Genomic DNA, 21,695 nt, shown 5'->3' with positions numbered 1-21,695 from the left:
GAGACACCAGTCATTTGAATCTTGAGATTTTTAAATAGAAATAGATATTCTGAAGGAGTACTCCAGCTACCTAACAAATAATTTGAAATTCCTAGAGGCTTAATCAAGTACTAGGATGGTTTGAATTATTAATATTAAACTCCCCCACAAAATTAATAAGTCTGGCATAAGAAAAGTTTATTTATCCTGTAAAGAATATATATTCTCAAAAGCATGGTCAATGAAATGAGGATAACCACACAAAAATACTAAACAAAGTATTCCAGGAACCAGCATCTTGCACCATATATGCACCCTTTGAAATTAAAAAAAAGGGGGCATTTTATGCATTTTAGAATGGAAAAAATAATTAAGTTTTGATTTATACCTAATGGTTTTTAAATTGCCTTAATATTTTTCCTAAGACTATTGAGATCCTGAGGAGTGTGACTCTGGGGAAGGGACAGGGGTTTGGTCCTGAGGGAGCTGGGAAAGGGCTCAGCCTGGAGCAGAGAAGGCTCAGGGGGAATTTGTGCCCTGACAGGAGGGGCAGCCAGGGGGGATTTGGGATCTAATCCCAGGGAACAGCCTCGGGCTGGGCCAGGTGGGACATCAGCAGGAATTTCCCCATGGAAAGGGTGCTCAGGCTTTGGAATTGCCCAGGGAGGTCTAGAATGCCCATCCCTGGAGGTGTCCAAGGAATTCCTGGAGGTGGCACTCGGAGCTCTGGGCTGGGGACAGGGTGGGGACTGGGCACAGCTGGGTCTCCATGGCCTTGGAGCTCTTTTCCAACCTCAGTGGTTTGGGATCCTTGAAGTCCAGGATTACATGGCTTTTCTGGGATCCTTGAAGTCCAGGATTCCATGGCTTTTCTGGGATCCTTGGAGTGCAGGATTCCATGGCTTATCCTGGGATCCTTGGAGTGCAGGATTCCATGGCTTATCCTGTGTTCCTTGGAGTCCAGGATTCCATGGCTTTTCTGGGATCCTTGGAGTGCAGGATTCCATGGCTTATCCTGTGTTCCTTGAAGTCCAGGATTCCATGGCTTTTCTGGGATCGTTGGAGTGCAGGATTCCATGGCTTATCCTGTGTTCCTTGAAGTCCAGGATTCCATGGCTTTTCTGGGATCCTTGGAGTGCAGGATTCCATGGCTTTTCTGCAGCCCTGGGTTTCTGGCTGAGCCTGGGACCGTCTCTGGGGCTGTTCTTTCCCCCGTGGCTGCTCTGGGCAGGGCTCTGGCTGCTGATGCTCTTTCCTTGGGGGTTTTGCTTCCCATTCTTTAGGGAGCAGTGAGCCCATGGAATGCCCCAGCTCTGCTCTTCTGGAGTTCTTTTAAAAGGACCTGTTAGACCTCAGTAATTCTTAATTCCTACAACTCATTTCCCTTTGTAATTCTTGGGCTTTGTACTATTACAGCCTCTGCATTTTTAATTCAGAAAGCACTGCAGAAACACAACAGTATTACATTTTTTGCCTTTTTTTTTTTAAAGGAGATTTACATTTCCTGATTTTGCAAGTTTGTAATTATCCAAATGTGTTTCCATTCCAATTTGCTGTTTTCTCTCTTTATGCAGCTGCATTCGAATTCTTCCCAATTTGCCATCTCAGATTGTCAATACTCCAGTCCCATTTATGCATGCAAAGATTATACTTTTATTTTTTTTTAATTTTAAAAAAAAACAACTAACAAAAAAACAAACCTGCAAACTCATTCTTGTGATTCACATCAGGGTGAGAGGAAGAGGAAGAAAAATCTGTGGTTTAAAAGGGTCAAAGAGATAAATGAGAAAATACATCAAGAGAAGGCTTCTGGTACACATTTTTCTTGACTGAATTATTATGTGTTATCTCCTCAGCTGGGGAAAGGAAATAGTCAAGCCAGAGCAATATAATGACCTCCAGCTCCTTCTGTAAGTAAGGAGGCCCCAGCCTTCCATCTGTGACTTCTGTGGCATCAGAAGGGCTGCAGAACAAATCCTTGCTGGCGTCAGACATCAGAATGGCAGAGCCATGGGAATTGATTATGAAACTGGCAGCGTTCTACCTCACTGGAAGTTTCTGAAGTTCTCACTGGCTGTCCAGGGAAAGGGAATTCTGACAGCTTCTGAGGATGTGAAGAGGCAGAGGTGCCTTTCATTGCCAGGCATCTGCAGAGCAGAGAGCTGTGGCAGGACTGCTCTCCCTCAATCCTGCACCGAGGCCTCCCACCTGGGACTGAGCAAGGAGCACATCCTGCTCCATTCCCATCAAGAATGTTGATTTGTTAAAGCCTAACACTCCTCTGCCTTGTATTTCCTTTTAATATCTCAGGGTAAATATCATGTAGAATCTCTCTGCACCAAAACACCAAAGGTGCCCCAGCTGTGGAGCGCTCCTGAGGATCTCCCATTGACACAGGGGTTGTCCTTCAGGAATTATTCAGGCAAAAAGGGAAGAAGAAAGAGCCATCAATGCAGATGTGCTTGTTGACCTACAAATCATAACTGCATCCAAATTCTGGAGGGGCCAGAGCAATGATGGCCCCATCCTTTGCCTGGATCTGATCAAAACCTGCTCAACTGAGTACAATAGAGAGCCCCTGAAAATGATATGTTCTGATAATCCCAACAGCTTTCCATGAGCTCTGCCCCAGAGTTAATGCAGGGAGGGGCAATTGGAGCTCCCTGCTGCGGTGGAGTTGAATATGTAAAATGAGATTTCCTTGAAATAAGCTGAAATTTTACTACACTTAAGATGAAGCAAAATATGCAAGGGTTGATTTCTTGTCAGTGTTTCAATAAATGGTGCATATTTTAGTGAAAGGAAAAATCTCCATCTTCAGCTTTACTTTTCTTGTGGATTTTTTTGCTGCCAAAGCTATAAATGGAGAAAAGTTCAGTGGAACTAAAGTGACATGAGAACTCCACAGCTCTGTCCAAAAGTAAGTCTTTCATTGAAGCCTTAGATTCTGCCTGGTTTTAGGGACTCAGCTCTGCTCAGCTGAGCTCAGTGCATTATGGAATATCTAAAACTCCAAAGTTCCACTGCCAAACAAGGATGGAAATATATAAATTTATAAATAATCATCAAATTTTCTGCAAACAGAAGGAGAAACTTACCATAGAGTTTGTCATATCTTACGCTTAATGCAGTGAGGCAATGCTTTAAAATCCCATATGGCTGTGAAATTGGGGCTCTGTGACATTCTGCATTCCTTTGTCTCAAAAAGAAGGACCATGAAATTTTGGCAGTTGCTGGAACTGGGTGCTTAACTCAAAAGGTTAGAGATTTTTAATCCTTTTGTTTTATTTCTAGTGCAGCTAATTTGCCTTTTTGCAAGTATCCTAGCAACCTTCTTTTTCCCTCCCCTTTCTCCAGCACTGTAAAGGTTAGGTAAGGATTCTGGAGAGATTGGCCTAAAATATAAAACAAACTGACAGAAGAACATTTCTTAAAGGCACAATTTTCTTTAGTACCATTCTGACAATTCCGACAGGTTTTAAGGGAAAGGGGACAAGAAGCAGAGGAACAATCCTGGAATAACTTCCAAAAGTTTGTAACTCTATGAAATATTAAACTGAGGAAGGGTTTATGGTTTACAAAGGCTACCTCAGAACTAGGGATCATTCCCTATGGACACAGGGACAAATCCTTCAGAATAATATTTGCTGAGGTGAAAACTTGAAGCAACAAAAATTTGTTGAAGCCTATTCAAACCCAGAGTTTGTTCTGCTGCAGCCAAAACATTTACAGCCAGGATTAGGAACTATCAAAGTTCTCCTGGATTTTGCAGAAGCTCTGATGAGATTTATATCAACAACACAACATTGAGATGGCGTGAACAGAAACCATTTCCTCCTCACTGAGCTGTCAGGCATCACCAGAGTTAAATCCAGTCTGGTGTAAACTGTTCTGGATGTGCTTGGGTTATTCCAGCTCCACTCCTGCTCCTGACCTGCTGGAAGGTTCCAGCCAAGCAGCATTTCCTGACTGGCAGGCTATATTTAGCCACATATGAAATTTTAACTACTTCAGTCAAAATCTGGTAGGTCTTGAGTAGGACCACATGGGATCAAGGCTGAATAGCCGAGTGCAAGTGCTGGAAGCTGTGCAGTGACGTTGATTATACAATCACACGGCCTTTGGGTTTTTAATCTTAAGGTGAGATGTGGTTTTGGTGTTTTTTTTTTTTTTAATTTTGGCATCTTGTTGAGCTAAAAGACGTGTACATGTCCAATATCAGCTCTTCCAAGTGTCTATGCTTTTGGCTAGTTTCTTTTAAAGTCTTTCAGTCTTCTATTCTAAGCTTCATTCTATTCCAGTACCTCCAAAAAGTAGCAAATATCAACTCTAAAGTAACCACAAGGACAATAATTTTTCAAATAAAGCAGGGGTGGAATTAATAATCAGCAACTTTAAGCATTATTAAATAAAATTATACTGTTTCACAGTTAATATACTTGTTTTAAAATGTTATTATTTTTTTAAAAAATGAAGATTTCTCTATGCTTTCATGGCCTGCATAGCAACAACCAAGAGCCTGTACAGCCCCCAAGTCTTTACTCATAAAAAAAGAATTAATTGTTCAGTGCTTTACAAAAAAACTTTAGAGCTTCCTGAACTTACGTGCTCTCAAACAGGTTCCACCTCATCCAGCCAACTCCAATTGGTTGGACTGCACCGAATGGGGTTTTTTTGGGGAAAAAAGCTGTCATTTATGGAAATGAGCCACCAGAGGGAGCCTGCACTTATGCTGCTACAGATGTGCTCCTCTAGGAACTTCAAACCCAAACAAACAAACAAAAAAAAAACCCAAACCAAACAACAACAACAAAAAAAAAACCAAGCCAAACCAGCTTTGCTCTCAGCTCGATGGATTTGTGTTAAATATGTTTCCCATGCTGACTGCACACCCCTGCTACAAACTGACAACTTCAGCAGGTGCCAGTTTTAGGTTTTGGTGGTAAAAAGTTGGATAACTGTCCCTTTTCTATTTCCAATTTAGAGTTCTGCCTCTCTCAGCTGGCAAAACAAGTGTAACCCTCAGGAATGAGCCCCACTCCCTGTTCCTCCCCAGATCTCTATCCCGTGTTTCCTGGATGCTCTGGAGCTTTCCTGGAACAGGGCTATTCCTTAACCAACAGCTTGGATGTGGTATGGAAAACTAGCCAGGAACAGCAGCCAATGCCAGGAGGGCTTTGGGAAACCTCCCCTCCATGTGTTTTTCAAGGTATCTTTTGGATAAAAGGAAAGTATTGCAGGAATTCCCAGGAAGGTTGCAGCTATATATTTAATACACAGGTTATATTTCATAAAGACTACATCAAAAAAAGGTTGCATAGAGAAACCTTTTTAAAGGTCTTGTTCCATCCACGGTCCATCTGTCCTACAGCTCAAGTGTCCTTTGCTGCAAAGCTGATAAATCCTAAGGACATAGAGGGAAACATCAAATGGAAGAGACTACCAAAGGCATGCCTGTACAGTATGGCTTCAGAAAAATCATCCCCATCTTTTCTTGGGGTTAACTGGTGTAATTGCAGTCACACACCCAAAAATGGAGCACCAGAGGGGACCACGGGATGGGAACACAGCAACAGCTCCTTGTTATCCTTAGTCCACTTAGCCTACAGCACTTGTGCTTAAAAACCAGTGTAAGGAGCAGATAAAAGCTGGGGTTGGGGTGGTGTCCCTCTCTTTTCAGGCTCACACAAGCCACAGGGAGCAGCTCCCACCCAGCCATGCCCATGGAAGTGCTGCCAAGGCCCCTCCGAGGTGAGAAGGACTGAAGGAGCCAACAGAAAACTACCACAAATAAACACCTGTACCTGTATAGTGGGCACAAAGAAATCTTTTGCTTCCCAAGCCCTCTCCCAGGAAATGAGTAGGGATTTGGGGCTGGGGAAGAATTGCATCCATAGGAAGAATCTCCTCTCATTCCCAGAGATACGAGGTGAGATTTTCCTGGCACGCTCTCAGCATAATCCAACTTTTCCTTTCTGTCATTTACACCAAATACCTGAACAATGTTTTCCAAAAGCCCTGTGTCAGTGCACATTTGTCAAGCAGCTCCTTAGGCACCTGTATCTACAGCAGAAAACAGCTTTTATGAGTTATGTAAGGAAACTCCTTCCTAATCCAGCTACAAAAGACAAATGTGAGTGTCTGGCATGAGTCTGGGTTTCATACGTGTTCCTGTGTGAACAGATGTCCTGCCCCATTTGCTGGCTAGGTTTGGTTGCACTGTGGAGATTAAAGTAAAACTGAGATGAGTCAAATTAGGTCACTTTGTTTGAAGGGAGAGAACTGAATTCCACGGTGGTAACTTTGGGAATTTTAATTGATATTCTGTGTGTATCTGCACCAAATAAAGAGAAGAATGGGTGATACTTAATTACCAGCACTTACTGCTGCACAAAAGCTTTTGCCTGTGTTTTCTTATCTATGAACCATCCCCAAATTCTGATTATAGTCATTATGTAATTCATCCAAACCAAACAGGGATCCTGGTCTGACTGGATAAACAATGGGACTCCACTCTGCAGCCCCAGAACTGAAAATGCTGAATCTCCTAGGCTGGTTCCCCATGACAAATATCAAAGTATGGATGGAGGTTATTCTGGGTGGTTTATGTTTCTAAATTTCAGGTAAAATCAGCCTTTTCTAGGAAGGCCACTGAGGTTTCACTGCATGCACAAATAAGGCTGAACCCTTCTGTTTTCACAGCAGTTTTAAATAATGCTGGAACTTCTCACTAAATTCATCACGTGGTTTTCTAAGCATGGCTGCTGGGATTCTACTGCTGCCATAAATGATGGTGAGGACTGCCAAGGGCTGCCTATCTTTCTGTGAGTGAGAGATCTTTTGTTCTCCATAACATTTTTAGAATTTGAGAGACTCTGACCACTCAATTATGCACAAGACCTCTGACAAATGGTTTGGCCTTGGTTTCTCAGTTATAAATTGGGACATAATTCTGTCCAGCAAAGCTTCATAATCAGTAAGTCATTAATTAAGATTTAAGTATCATAGCCACTTAAAAAAACCAGGGATTTTGAAATGTAGTGGTTAGATTGTTCACTTTTAAGTTTGGTTTACTTTTAACACTCCAGCCCCTGTGCTGGGTGAGCAAGAGACCTGGAGCCAGAGGTGAGCAGAGGAAGTATTTCTACACAGAGTAGACCATCCTAATTTGGAGGGCAGTCAGAAAAGGTATTTTTGTTGAATATTTTGCCTTTGGTAGCTCTAGGAATGGGATAGCACTGCCCTTGTCTGTGGCTCAGCTTCTTAAATGGGTCTGCAATTTACCTTCCTGCTTTTGCTGCTTTGTTAACACCTCATTAGTCACCTCTGCTTTGTGTCCAAGGGCAAATATTTCATCTGTTTCAGGGGGGCTGCAATGTTAAAGTAGGGGAAACAGCAGAAAACCCTTTAGTCTGATAATCCTCACAATCTCAGCTCATGCCCTCTGGAGACTTGCTCCTCTCTCATCCCACAGCAGTGCCTGTGCTCGTGTGATTGACAGGAGTCAATCACTGCCCCAGTGGTTTTAAACCAATTTACTGCATTCAAACAAACTCTGAGGTTTAAAAGCTAAAACAGAATGTTTTTATAAATTCCTTGAAAACAAATGGAAGGGCAAATGCTAGAATGTAATAGAACAAATGTTCAAATAGAAAAGCCTTTTTGAGTTTGGAAAGCTCTATTGTGCAGTTCATTAACAGCAAATGCACTTTTTAGTACCAGTTGACTGAAGAATTTAACATATATCAACCAGAATGAAATTTACTATATTAACAAAGCTTTAATTCTTATTAATTGTGAGAATGTGGCCAAAAATTGTTGGTGTGGTTTTGTGGAGCAGAGGATACAGAAGTAATCTGTAATCTTGTGCTTCATTGACATATTTATACTGAGGATACTTAAATTTCAAGGCTTAAGAATAGCTGGCTGTGATCTGGAATGGCACTGTGCCTCTTCCCCTGTGCTAATCCTTTTTATGTGGCTATAGCAGTTAATGTAATGTTTGGTGTGAATCATTTCTCCACAAATTCACCCCACCACTTCTAGAAGGATTATTTCCATAAAGAGGCAATTCCAGAGCATCTTGTCCAAGACTACCAGTATTGCAGGCAGTACAGGCAGTTGAAAAATTTACCTTCACATTCATTAGTGCTGAGATTAATTTTTGTGAAATATCAACATGTTACACTAAATTAGACTTCCTTTTGTCTTGCCACAAATGATACGACTCTGACAACGCTTCCAGTTTGTCTTTTGAAAAGAGTGGCACTGGATGGATGTTCATAGGATCTTCCACCCTCTAGGACAGGCTGACCTTGTGCTGGGAGAGAGAAGATTCTTCCCCAAAACCCGATTTGTGTTTTGAGCAAAGCCTTCATCCCAGAGCTTCCAGTGGAATGAAAAGGCTTTGCTCGAAACACAACTGACACCTGAACTAAAAATCCCAAGGATGAGGGAGAAAGGTAATTTAGCAAAGGTCCCAGAGGAGAATTAGGAGTAGAAAGGAGTGCTTTGGATGGGGTTTGAGGTGTAAATGTTTCTCTTGAGGCTCTAGCAGTGTGTCCTGGCAGGCAGGGGGACTTTGGTGTCCTAAGGGCACCGGGCCCAGCATGGCCGGCCAGGCCAGGCCGGGGATTGTTCCACTCTGCTCTGTGCTGGGCCAGCCTCACCTTGAGTACTGTGTGCAGTTTTGGGTGCCAAAACAGAAAAAGAATATTAAACTATCAGGGAGTGTCCAAAGGAGGGACACTAAGAGGGTGGAGGGCTGTGAGGAGCGGCCGAGGGCACGTGGGCAGCCCGTGTGGAGGAGATGAGGGGAGGCCTCAGGGACCTGCTGCCTCCTCCTGAGGGGAAGAGGAGCAGACACTGATCACTGTGGTGAGCAGGGATTTGGAATGACCTGAAATCAGCTCAGGAGAGGTTCAGGATGGATCTCAGGAAAGGTTCTACCCCAGAGGGTGCTGGGCAGAGGGCAATGCCCAGGCTCCCCGGGGAATGGGCACAGCCAGAGCCCCAGGAGTGTTTGGACAGCGCTTGGGTGGGATTGTTGGGGTGTCTGTGCAGGGCCAGGGGCTGGACTGGAGGATTCTTGTGTGTCCCTTCCCACTCAGGACACCCTGTGGCACAGCTGGGGTCCCCGAGGCAGCACTCTGAGGTGTTTGTGTTATACTTTAGTTCTGCTCCTTGGGAACCAGGACTTGCACTGTGGGTACCAATGTGAGTGCCTGACCTGTAACATGAGTGCAAGGTCTCACAAGTGAATTTTTTTTATTGCAAAACCTTTCAATGATGCTGGCTGACCTCGGGATGAGCACTGCTCTTCCTGCTCAGAGGACAAAGTGTGTGTGAGCTTTTGTTCCTCTAATCAGCCCCATTAAGCTTCTCTGCTTTTTTCCCAGAGATTCAACTCCTGGTAGTGTGTTCCCATTCTTCCTTTCTCGGTAAGAATCACAGGGATGGACACAAAGGAAGCCATTCCATCATTTTCCTTTCTCCAGCATGTTTTCTGGCAGCCTGGAGCAATTTTTCAGTGTGTGCTCCGTGTCAGTGTGATCTGCACCGTCACCGTTGGATCCCTGCCCGCAGGCTTCAGGAACGCATCCAGTCTCTGTGTGACACCTGGGCCGGCTCTGGGAATGCAGAACAGATTTTGGTGATGTATTCAGCTTCTAAAAATAACTCCATCAGGTAGCTAGCAGTCCTTTTCCAAGACCTAACTCAAGAACACGGCCGCAGGATGCACTAGATCGCTCTAAGTCTGCGCCATTTCTCCTTTTAAGAAAGGAGAATGAGTGGGGAAGAAAAAAAATTTAAAGATTAATATGGCTCTAACTTCTTGACAATGAATATTTTTTTTTAACTTTAGACCATTTCCTTCAAGGTATTTCTGTTTGTAACAGGTATTTTTGAACTCTGTGACTCAATTAGTTTTTAATTAAATGAGTGCATGTAATATAGATTACTTCCTGTGTTTCAGGAAAACAGACTTGACCAGACTGGGAACAAAAAATTCTGGAAGTTATGAACAATGCTAATCCTTTTCTTTTTTTTTAACACTGAATAATTTTGTGTGTGTTTTCCAGACACTGTCTTTGGATTCAGTGTGGTTAATACAGGTTTCCACACACATTTTTTTTTAATTATGGAGAAGTAACAAAGCTTAATTGATTCACTGGGATTGAATGTTTCTACAGTCTGGTCATGTGTAGCAAGGTTAAGCAATAATTCACTTCTCATAGTGAATGTACCCTCTCACAAACTTTCGTGTTTCCCTGATGATTTCTAATTTTAATTTTTTTTTTTAAGGCTGCAGCTTTAGATTTCCATGTTTTCCACATTCAAAGATTATTCCACAAGGAATATTGGAAGATATGTCTTTTGTACATGTATTTGTCCCCTAAAGACACCAGGTTTTGTGTTTCCTTCATAAAGTGGGTAACTTCAGTTGTGAATTTTCTCCTGTCCATGGGTGCACTTAAATTGTTTTTCAAATGTCTTCATACTGCTTTGCTATTCCAGAGAAGATTAATATGAAATGTAATGCTTCTTTTCACAGTCTATATTCAAAAAGTGTTGATTTCTAGTTCCATGATAATTTTTACCCTTTATTTTCACTTTTGTAGAATTCCTTTGGTTTGGGGTACTGGTGCTCAAGGACACAGCTGAACCACAAGGAAAATATTAATATATCTGTGTAGTAGCATAGCTAATTTCCAAATTTTTCTGCAGGAAAAAGATGTTAGATAAATTCTGAGAGCCTTGGTCTGCACACTGACTATTGCCACAAAGTAATTCCTACAAGCCAACCCTGCTCTTCCCTGAGCACAAGGAAAACAACTTAAAAAATAATTAAGCAAAATGCTCACAGGCTAAAATCCTGTTAATGAAATCTGAAAAACACTGTATGTTGTTATTGTAACAGTGGACTCTTAAATGACCACCAGCAGGTTCACTGAAAAAGCAGAGAGGGAAGAAGCTCTTTTTAGTCAGGAAAAGCAAAAAATATTTTCTTTTTTTTTTAGAGGCAATTAAAATACAGAACATGAAAGCTGCTCACACAAGCCCAGATTGAGGTCAGGATTATTTGAGATTCACAGAAGCTGCAGGTGAAATCAGAATGTGCTGAATATTTTAGAGCATCATATAGATGCTCAAAAAAAGAGGTGAAGTGAAGCTCCTCCATTGTGCAAACATTTGGCCAGGCTTTGGTTTCTAATCTCCTGTGAATTTTGTGGTGGCTATTCTCTTTTATCACAGTTGATATTGCACCTCCACCCACAGATTTCCTGCTGTTACTGCAGTGGAATATGATGGATTTCCAAAGCAATCAATAGTGGAGTGTTTTAACTCCTTGAAGCTCAGCAGTGCCACCATATTCAATGGGGGTTTTTTGAAGCTGGACATCATTTCCTACATCCTTTCTCCCCAGAATATTTATCTGTGACACGGTGCTGCCTTACCAAGTTATCCTTTCCTAATTTTAACCACTGCCTGAATAATGATATCAATAAATGCAAATAAAACTCTCTCTGTCTTCCCATTACCCACTGCTTACTGCAGCCATTATTTATTGGCTGCAGGGAAAATTACAACCTGCAAAGAACATGGTGAGGGTGATTATAACATTTTTCTTTGTGGACAGCATTTAGAAATATTTTTGCAGTGATGTGAAATTACAGATGGATTATTAAAAGCCTCTCCTGCAGTTTGTGTGCAGATCTAGGCTGTAACCTGTTATAGAAGGCCAAGAGTCCTTTTCTTTCACAAGGCATTCATCAGCCAAACCATAAAACCTAACTCTAATATACCTCAGCTAAACTTTTCTAAGCAGTTTATTTTTCTGTCATTTCTCCACCAAGTGTGTAGAAAAATCTGTAGCCACAAAACCCAGTGAATGCTCACTGAACAATTTGTTGCATTCAATCATATCTAAAAAAGGCAAAAAAAAAAGCAAATTCCATTTCTTCTTTAAGATTTTTATTCACATATTGCTATTTATTTTTAGTATATATACAAAAATATATTGCATCTAAAAAAAAAACTGCATGTATTCTTAGATTCTTGTGGATTTCAAATGATTGTGCTGCAGAAAAATAACTTTTGATAACTCAGAAGACTATTACCAAAATAATTAAACCAATTGCAACAGTCACAAAGCATCTCAACTGTGATGTAAGGAGAGAAATGGGGCCATGCAATGAAATTATAAACAGATCAAATTATTTTTATTGACCAGAAATAGTCCCTTATTGTCCTATGGAGAATTGAATTTGATAGAGTTTGGGCCAGGGAATAATTATTTGTAAACCCCAGCAGGCTACTCACATATACAGTAAATGTGTGGATTTAGAGAGAAAATATCCCCCAAGTCTTGCTCAGTATTAGCAGGATTAGCACTCAACATGTTCCAGATGATTACAGGAAACAAAATTCTTTTCTCCTTCTTATTTTGGCAGGGAGAAGCTGACAATTTCTGAAGGATAAAGCGAAGTGATTCTGTCACATCATAATTGTCAGTATTTTTTTATTTGTACTGAGAATTACTGCTGGTTTTGCCCCTTTACTGGGCAAACCCTCTATGACAGAGCCCTTTGCAAAGTGGAAAAAGGGGCTCCAGAGCACTGACTGCTCAATCTGGTGTGTGGAGCAATAAAAGCAGCCACTTGCTCTGGCTGGCATTATAAAAATTAACGTATTTTTATGTATAACAACTTTGATGTTTTTTGTTTTCCAGAGCAAATGAAAACAAGATGCTTCTGTTGAAAGATAAATAGACAAAATTAGTAGAGGGTATGAATCCCTATCCTTCCATCAGGTGATATTTATGAGCAATACTTGACATACATATCATGTTTGGAGTGTTGGCTTTGCTTGGCATTTTTGATCTAGCAATTTTCTGCTTGAGGAGTAACTTTGTTCTGCCTGTTTCCTCTTCTGATGGAAAGAATACATTTCAGCCTTCTAGAGGTAGAATAGCTGTATTTTAATTTTTTTTTATATCCATAAATCACAGTATCATAAAGTCAGTTTCAAGCTGTTCATAAAAATATATTTTCTGTGAGTAGAGGAAACATTTGTGAAGAAACAGATGATTTCTTTGGCATGCAAATGGAGTTTATCAAGGTAATACAGCAATATGCATCTGCCAGCTGGGGTCAGGGCACCACACCCGATTTAAATCACTGAATTAATGCAGGGGGACAGGTTTGATGGCCTGCTCTCACCCCTCCCTTTGCAATGAAACCCAGGGATGCCACCAAGACTCAGACTTTGAGAGTGCTGCCAAACTCCTGTCCTTCCTTCCACTTAAGTTTAATGTTGGTTTTAGAACTTTCATACCCAAAATCTGGGAAGAGAGTTAAGATTGCTCTAATTATTTTTAAACACATGCAGGTTCTCATGATTTTGTTTGCTGCTATTGTATTGACATTTTATTGTATTGATATTTTATTGTATTGATATTTTATTGTATTGGTATTGTAGCACCCCACAATTGGTGTTTTGTGCTGCAGAACTCCCTTTGGATTAGAGATGAGAGTGCTTTAGGAGACTCCTGCTTTACCCAGATGCCCTCTCTCAAATTCATTTTACAAGGTGAAGTCCAGACCCCAGTTCTTAGTTCCTCTCTGTATAATTGAATTTGAAATCAATAGCATTATGGATTTTAAAAAATAAAGAAAGTCTCCTTTTTTTCTCAATGGTATTTGCACAACACAAATTTGCCATAGGTAGATCAATGACTTTAGGCTACTGTAGTGTGATAAATCAGTGTCTCTTACAACTCTAATCCTTGTATCCAAACTATTTTTAACTGCAGGATCCTCTCAATTGTCATTTTTAACTCCAGGATGCTCTCAACTGTCATTTGAACTGACACTCATTAAAAACCTTCATTTGTTTTGATTATGCTGGAAGAAGTTATTCTGAAGTCTTTCTCCAACTGTGTAAATGTTTAATCATTCAGGCTTGGTACAGGATGAAAATAATCTCTTCCTCAACTTGAAATGAGATCAAAATGACACAGATTTGCCACCAGTAAAAACTCATTTTCTGTTTGCTTTAGCAGAGTGGTTTCAGAAGCTAAAGGAGGATGTGATGTCTGTGGGTAGCTAGAGCTGGTCACGTCTGTGCGTAATTGTTGTGTAAAAACAGAATTTTGGATTGTGGTTGTTAAAAGATGTTGCTGTTTGGAATTTTTAAGTGCTTGAAGCTAAGCATGGGTTAGGCCTTGGAGGCCTGAAGCTGCAGCTGCTGATATTTTGGGGAGCACTGATAATGAACAGGCAGAGGAAAGATGGGATTTATACAGGACAAGACCACAGTCATTTGGTTGCTCAAGTCATTGACAAATTCATGATAATCTTCATGAAAAGCCCTTGGAAAATAATCCAAGAAAGCAGTCAGGATAAAAATAATGTTTTACCCTTTTTTGTTCATGTATCAGTGATGTAGCTGGATGTGAAAATGCTCTGAATGATGTTATGAACATAATTATTGGCATTATTACACTGCAGATAACGGAACCCCAGATTTGCAGTTGCTCAGTTAACCCTGTTAGCAAGACAAACGGCAGCAGCAAAATGCGCATTATTGGAGCACGAGCAGAATTATTGCTGGTTTTGTTATTGTCATTTTGTTCACTTGTAAAAGTGATCAACACAGAGGCAGCTTGGCAGCTGGGGAACCCAGCACGAGGGGGGATGTTTGGGCGCAGGGACTGTCTGTGCCCTGGCTCAGAGACGTCGCATTTCCGAGGCACTGAAGCTCCCGGCAAAGACTTGGAGAATGTTAATGACTTTTAGCTGGTTTCACTGGAGCCCTGTGCTCTCTGGGCAGCCTGGGCTCTGCTCTCACCCACCTCCCTGCTTATAAACCATGTCACAGCATCCTAGGTGGTCCAGGGCTGTGCTTTGGCTTGGCATTGATACTTTTATCTTCCTAGGAAGTAGAAAAGGTCAAACAGTTAATGAACTTATTTTAAGGAATATCAAGTCCTGTTCCAGGCAGATATTCAGCTCTGACAACATCGGGTGCCTGAGCCAAGGGCCCATTTTGTTGTCCAGCAGCTCCTGCTGAGAAACCCATTTTGTAGATAATAGAGAGCCCACTCCAGGGTGGGAGGCAGTGGAGGAAAGCTGCTCCTTGGAAAGGTCTCTCCTTCAATAGCTGCAAGTTCAGGGGAATTTGTGCATCTCCAGCAGTCTGGGATACCTGGCAGAGCTGCAGCAAGCAGGTTTCAGGGAGACAGGAGCAGGTTTTATAGCTGTGAACTCCAATTCCACACTCCAAAAAACCCCATACCTTTCTGTTCTGCCAACACAGGACAAGGTGACAACAGCAGGCTTTTCTTTTAAAAATAAGTCATGCCATGAATATTCAGCTATAAATCATAGATCTCAACCCTTTGGGGGAGTAGCCATCCATTTTTTTGCCATCCAAAAAAATTTCTAAACTGTTCCTAGAGACAGTGGGATATTGAACCGAGTTTAATAAAACAGGGGTGTAACATTGAGGCACTCGTGGTTCACCCAGATAAAAAATTCGTGTGGGATTTCTCTCTCCTCCTTGCTGCTGCCTCTCTCACTAATCTACTGCTGTACATCTTCCCTGACAAATTAAAAATTCTCTATCTACATTTATTTCTATCTAGGTGAGGTTTTTAAATCAGTTTATCCGCCAGCAGCCAAAGAGTGCTGTGAAAACATCTCCAGCCGCTGTGGTGAGCCGCTGGTGACCCGGAATGTTCTGCTTGCCGTGATTCCCTTGGGAGTTTATTGGATCACAGCACATCTGGGCAGAGGTCAGAGCTGCTCAGGAAAACAGGCAAGCCTGGCTCGGCTTCTTTTTAAGCGCCAAAGTGTTGTTTGGCTCCGTGAATCCCTCCTTGCAGCAATCGGGCACGGTGCTCCCGAGTTAAGGACAGGAATTGATGGAGGAAATCCATTCCTTAGCAAGGAATTTTTGCTGTTTATGGCATTTTTAGAGTCTTTAGGAAGCACCTGTAGAAATGGCGTGGGACAATACAGAAAATTAGAAATACTCTGTATGAATAGTTACCTGTTTCGTCCAGAAGTGGAGCAAGCACAGCCTGATTGGGAACATGACTTAGAAAATCAGGCAATATTAATAAAAAGGACAGTGGGAACGGGAGGCCCATTTTCTGAGAATTCCAGAATGGTTTGGGTTGGAGATTACCTTAAAAATTACCTTTTTCTCACCCCCTGCCATGGGTAGGAAACTTTAAGTCATTAGTCATGTCTAAACAAAGGGATTTTTTAATATTTTGTTTTGTATTTGTGAATATATATTAAGATAATCTAGAGTGAAGGAATTAAACGCAAGATGCAACTTGAACAATAATGTCAAAATTATAATGCTAGAGTTAAAATGGCCTATAAAATAGTTATGGATCACATTTATAAGCAAACTTATTATCATGTTAAGTAATATGTTAAATAACATTAATGAATATATCAAAAATTAAACAATGCATTAAATAATGCATTAAATAACATTAAATATGTTAAATAATAAATTAAAATAACACTGTAAAACCACAGAGACCTCTTTATGGCCCAGAGACATATTTCAGTTAATGGAAAAGCTGTATCTGATTACATTCAGGTAATTCTGCCTTGCAAACCAATTATAAAAATAGTTTTAGGGAGTCATTATCAAGCATTAACAGAAATAAAGATAAAATGCTGACAGAGCAATCCAGCTGGACTATTCCATTCAAGTCATTTAGTTCAAAACAGTGAACTGTTGAAAGTTATTACTTTGAAAAAAACTAAAAGAATTGTGAAAAATTAATTCAAAGCAGAAGAAAAATGAACTTTAATTTGTCAGGAGAGTTTTAGGTGTGCAAAGGTTTTGATGCCTTGCTGTAGAAAGTCCCAGGAAAATAAGGCCTGACTTCTATAATAGGGATTGAAGTACTCTACAAAGCTTTAGGAATATTTTAAAATGTCCAGCAATGCTATTTAGTTTTCAGTGTCATGTTCAGGACTGGGCTGGAGTTTGCAGGGACTCATTTTTCCATAGTTTTGGGATACACCAATGAGAGAAGAAAGCCCATTATTGCTATTGAAAGGGAATTTTACTGGGAGCTGCTTTTTAAACACTCCATCCCCCATGTCCTTAAATCAAATAAGATCATTTATTTGCTCTGATTGTGTGGAAATCCTTCCGTTTGAGTAAGGCCCTGCAGTAAGGCCCTGTGATTTGCAGGGGTGGTATCACAGGGTCAGGAAAAATTGATGAGGAATCATTTGGGAAAAGGCATTTTAAAATGATCTCAAAACCTGCAAACATAAGAGGAAGAGGTGAAGAAAAACCAACTGTAAGGAAAATACACTATAATGTAGCCCTTTTTTAAACAAACATAGGTGAAAGATGCATTTACTTCTTCTAAAAAATCTAAATTAGAGCTTGGAACATGGAAAGTTTAAATACTTTTTTTTTTTCCCAAATATGAGAATATATATTTAGCACTATGAATTATTTTAGATTTTTCATACTTGTAGAGGCAGAGCAAGAATTTCTTTTCAGCCTAGAATTGGAATAGGATGATGTTTGTGGATTGAAATGGTAATTTGGGCAGATTTTCAGATATTTTATTGCACCTGCCAAAGGGAGATAACAACATCTATGTTGGAATAATATCTTGTAAAAAAAACAATTTTCATTAAGATTAAACTACTTATGGGAAAATGAAATTAATTACAGAACTCAAGTGTGTCTTAAGTTTATTGTATTTAACTACTTCAGTTTCCTCAAAGAAGTTTTCTTCAATATCTCATTTGTTTTAATAGGAAACTGTAATGTACATCTGTTTCAGCTAAGAATAGAGTGGTAAATGCTGAAGGTGGTAAAAAGAGTTCCTGAAAGCTGTTCCACAGATTAGGTGCCATTCACTCTGGTATTTTGACCTTTAACATTGGATTTTGAATGCAGCTCAGGAACTTGCTTTGGCCTCTTCATTTTAATGCAACCCAAACGCTTCCTGAGCAAGCCATTAGGCAGCAGCCAAATTTTGTTTTAATCAAATGGACTCATAGATGGGTTGTTTTCTGTGTCTGGCCAGGATTCTGATTTGCAAATAGAAAAGGAGACTCAGGACTTCAGGATGCTGTTAGCAAAAGGGGCACTGAAACAATTCAAGAAATCATGGAGGGCTCCTGGGCTTAAAAAATATTCTGTATGCACAAGAGTATAAAGTGTGAACAAAGAGTTTTAGGGGTTGGAGCTGTGCCAGGGCAGGTTCAGGTCGGAGATCAGGGAAAGGTTCTACCCCAGAGGTGCTGGCACTGCCCAGGGGATGGGCACGGTCCTGAGGCTGCCAGAGCTCCAGGGGCGTTTGGACAGCGCTGCCAGGGATGCTCAGGCTGGGACTGTTGGGGGTCTATGACCCCTGTGGGCCCCCTCCAGCTCAGGATATTCCACAGCTCAATGATTCCCCCTCATGAATCAGAAGGAAATCCAACCTGTGTCCTGCTGCCTTCCATGGGTCAGTGTGCTGTGACACAGCCACAGCCCTGCAAAGAGCTCAGTGCACAAAGCCCAGTATTTTAGTGTGCAGAAACATTTCAGAGTGCAGAAACATTTCAGAGTGCAGAAAAACTTCAGCGTGCAGAAACACTTCAGAGTGCAGAATTTCAGAGTATAGAAATAGTTGGTGGATAATGATTTGTGTTGCAGTTCACAAAATCCACGTTTAACAACTGCAGTCTGTTGCAGATTTATTGGCCACGCAGCAAATGAACATAAATTGTTATTTCTTTGTGTGTACAACAGAACAGGAGAAAGTTTCCAGAGGAGCTGCTATTTCTGTGCCAACTCAGGTTTTCACCTGCAAGTTCTGCCTTTGTTGGAAGCAGCTGAACCATCCCTGTGTGCCCAAGGGCTGGAGGAAGGGGACACTTTGCTCTGCTCCTTGCTCAAGGCTGTTGTAAAACCCAAGAAAACTCTTATGAAGCTTAAAGAAACTTAAAGTAGGAATCAAGTTAGAATCAAAAATCCATCTAACACAAGCAGCTGCAATGTAATGCTTTCTTATCATCTGAAATTTAATACTTTCTTATCATTACTAGCAAGGACCTGAAATTAATTGCACTAAGAGCTGGGTGCTGCACACACTCCCTGCTTGGTTTAAAAACAAACCTCAGAAGAAAACCTTGGTTGATTTAAGACCTTTATCTCTATGTGGATTACAGCTTTCTCTTCTGGGTGTAAAGTTAGTAATGAACTAAGGAAACTCATAGGTATAAAGCCATATCTCCTTAGTCTCAGCTGCTTTAACCATCAGAACAATCAATGTTTAAGGTGCACAAACCCCTTTTGAACTGCAAACAATGAATCAAATGCCACATTCTGCCCCTCTTCAGCAGAAAAGGCCACCTCAGTAATTTGGCTCCTGAAAACTTGACCTTTAGGCTCCAAATCTGCAAAATACCTTTACAAATGAATTTCAGGCTGAATATGGCTGAAAGTTTTGTAAATGATGCACTGGTGGAAAACGTGATTGTGTTTATTTGCAGCATATTCTGTAGCCTGTAAGAATACTGTAAGAAGCCTGTATGTCTCTTTATGGAGACCTCAGCTGAGGAAATTTTCCTCTTCTGTGTGCAGTTTTTCTACTCTTACAATGATATTTAGCCTCGGGAGCAGGTGGAGAAGTTGACTGCAAAAACAGAATGATGCTCCCAAAAATTGTATGGTTGTGATAGCAGGGCTGATAAAGATGGGATGTTTGTGGATGTGTCACAGTCACTCATACTCTGACACTTTAGGAGAGCCTTATTTGCCTTGACTCCATCTGCAAAGTCTTCTTTTTCCCAGTGGGACAACTGCAAGTGACATCAAATAAGGAGATCTTTATGTGTTCTTCCTGTTTTAGTTAACTACACTCTTCTAGTCATGAGGAAATGATGGCTAGAATAATATTCAGAGAAAGCTAAACTTCTAAAAAATAGTGATTTTTTAAAAATTGATGCCTAGCCTTCCTCAGCATAGGGAATTTTTCCTATTTAAAAAAAAAAAAAAAATGCAAGTAAATTTTAGAGAAATAGTTTAAGAAATAGGCGCTGCTTTGGGAATTCCATTCACCAGATATTGTACTTAAACTAAAACATGGTGGGAGCACAGAATCTCAACTGATTATTTCTACTACAAGCCCAACTTCTTTTCTGTGCTGTTGTAAAGCCAGACCTCCATGGCCCAGGTAACATGGGACGTCTCCTCCTGCCTGATTTATTACCTAGAACTCACTCTACAAACAACAGGGAGTCAAAAAAAGGCTTTTGAATAAAATGACCTCCAGCAAAATTCCTTCTCCTCTCCTGAATTCAGTTTTCCATGGATTAGGCTCTGTGTTTCTGGTGGTTTGATGAACCTCCTCAGTGCCAGACACTTGGAGAAGAATTTGAGACAAGTGTATTTTAAGCTTTTCTTTACAACATAGTCAAACCCTGTAGGATCAGTTTCAGTTTTCCTGTGGATAGGAAAGGAACTGAGATGAGAGGGAGTGAAACAGTCAGAAATATCCTGAAACATAAAAATAATCACAGAATATACCAAATTGGAAGGGACTCACGAGGATAATCCAGTCCAACTCCTGTCCCTGCACAGACACCCCAACAATCCCACCCTGTGTATGCCTGGGAGTGTTGTCCAAACACTCCTGGAGCTCTGGCAGCCTTGGGAATGTCACCATTCCCTGGGGAGCCTGGGCAGTGCCCAGCACCCTCTGGGGGAAGAACCTAAAATCAACTCAGGGCTTTCTGAAAATTTCCAGGAAGGTTTTTTCCTCCTATAGGAATCTGCCTATTTTGTTCTCTGTGCCTGGATTGTTCATCCATTTCCAGAGCAGCAATTCCCACATCTCCTCCTGCCCTCCCACCACACCCTTTGTCAGGCTCCTGGAATCTGTGCCAGCAAAGTCAGGATCTCCCTGTTTGCTCCTCCAGACCCAGCTTTGTGCACCTAAATGTGATGTTTGCCTTGTTGCTGAAGGGTTCTTCCCTCACTGAGTTTCTTTATTCACCTTTAATGAGTCCTTGGGAAAAATAATTGGCCAGCAGAGGTGAAATTCTGGATAATCTGGTGCCTTTGTGTCCTCTCCATTTGCCTTCCCAGTGATTACAGTCTACAATAAAATATTCCCTCTTTTAGCTGAGAAAGACAAGTCCATGCATTTTTAGTAAGTGGATGTAATAAAATTTGAGAGTATTTTCTGGCTCTTGAAGCAGAGATGTTGCTTTTGCTGGGCATAATTGGGTAGGGTTTCAAGATAATTTATTTTCCTGGTCTGCCAGCTAAGTTCTATTTTAACACAATTTTCAGGTTATAAACCTACAGGTGTCAACCAACAATTGATAATTCACAGCTGTAAATAAAGCATTTTAGTAAGAGGAGGTTCAGTATTAAAGTTCCTCAACATATTTAAAAAAAAAAAAACAACAAAAGGAATATATATCTGATTAAAAATACCATTACAAAAAGCGAAACAGTAGAAGAAATCTTTGGGCACTTTGCAAGGCTGCACAGAGACACAAGTTGGCTGAAACATCTGCAGTATCACATCATCTTCTCTGCAGGAGTCTTGTTGAAGGCAATTAATTGTTAATTAGCAATGTGCCAGCAGCCAGCTCAGGAAAGGATTGTTTGCTGAGTTAGGCTGAGTTGTCACATACAGTTGTGTGTAATTTATGTGGCAG

General features: G+C 40.9%; 1 long non-coding RNA gene across 1 annotated transcript; it reads left to right on the top strand.

Moving 5' to 3' along the window:
- The first annotated feature begins 1,088 nt into the window (after positions 1-1,088).
- Positions 1,089-20,024, top strand: LOC147651053 (uncharacterized). The gene is made up of 3 exons (XR_015274792.1): positions 1,089-13,572; positions 15,629-16,871; positions 16,966-20,024. It is a non-coding gene; the product is annotated as an uncharacterized LOC147651053 (long non-coding RNA).
- The last annotated feature ends 1,671 nt before the right edge of the window (positions 20,025-21,695 follow it).

Source organism: Cyanistes caeruleus, chromosome 11 (genome assembly GCF_971803275.1).
Source record: "Cyanistes caeruleus chromosome 11, bCyaCae1.hap1.1, whole genome shotgun sequence".
Classification (NCBI taxonomy): Eukaryota; Metazoa; Chordata; class Aves; order Passeriformes; family Paridae; genus Cyanistes; species Cyanistes caeruleus.
This window is presented reverse-complemented; position numbering and strand designations above follow the sequence as displayed.